This window comes from Sitophilus oryzae, unplaced genomic scaffold, assembly GCF_002938485.1.
Source record: "Sitophilus oryzae breed Bouriz unplaced genomic scaffold, Soryzae_2.0 scaffold_965_pilon_pilon, whole genome shotgun sequence".
In the NCBI taxonomy this organism is placed as follows: domain Eukaryota; kingdom Metazoa; phylum Arthropoda; class Insecta; order Coleoptera; family Curculionidae; genus Sitophilus; species Sitophilus oryzae.
In genome coordinates this window covers 12,114-12,919 of record NW_022147600.1, presented here as the reverse complement: position 1 = coordinate 12,919, position 806 = coordinate 12,114, and positions in this window count along the sequence as shown.

Here is an 806-nt window from a genome sequence, read left to right as displayed (position 1 = left end):
AGGGTTGTCGACTAGAGAGCGTTAAAATTACACCAGCCGAGCCGTTTCAAATTAATTATCAGGCCTGAACGATACAGAATCCGGTGATGATACGCCAGAAATCATATATCATATATAAAAAAGACATGTAACGAACTAAAAACGTTACAAGTGACATTACAAAAACAATAGACACTATTTTATAAGAGTGTTGATGAGGACCCAAAATCAATGCTAAAATTGCTGTAAATCGTTACTGTCTCATTCAAAAGCGAATATCACCAATAAAAATAAAGCTATTGAGATGAATCAAAAAACTAACTATCGAAAAAAGACGTACCTAGACGATAAAATTATTTTAAATTTCTTGCTTTGTTAACATATTCCACAGGGTGTTTCAAACTTTCACCAAAATATCAATATTTCGTTTTCCTCCGTATAATTGACAGATGGAAACTTTCATTTTTAATTTAGAAAGAGACACTAAAAATTCAGATAATTTAGCTACAAATTGCTTAAAAAATCATCAAAATCGAACCCCACTAGAACAGAATATATTAAACTTTATAATACATCAATATTTTAAGATGTGTAATGTAACTATTATTATTTTTATTCATTTAATAGACTTATTATTTTTATTATAGTATTAGTGATAATAATTTAAATAGGAATATATAAAATGAACTAAACAGAAGTTCTAAGAGTTAGATAAGTCACATTAAGTTCGTCGCAGGTAGTAGATAGTTATATGCTAATGCTACAATATACGGAGAATAGTTAATAAGTTTTAGGTATAATGGTAAAGTTCGTAGGAAAACTATTTC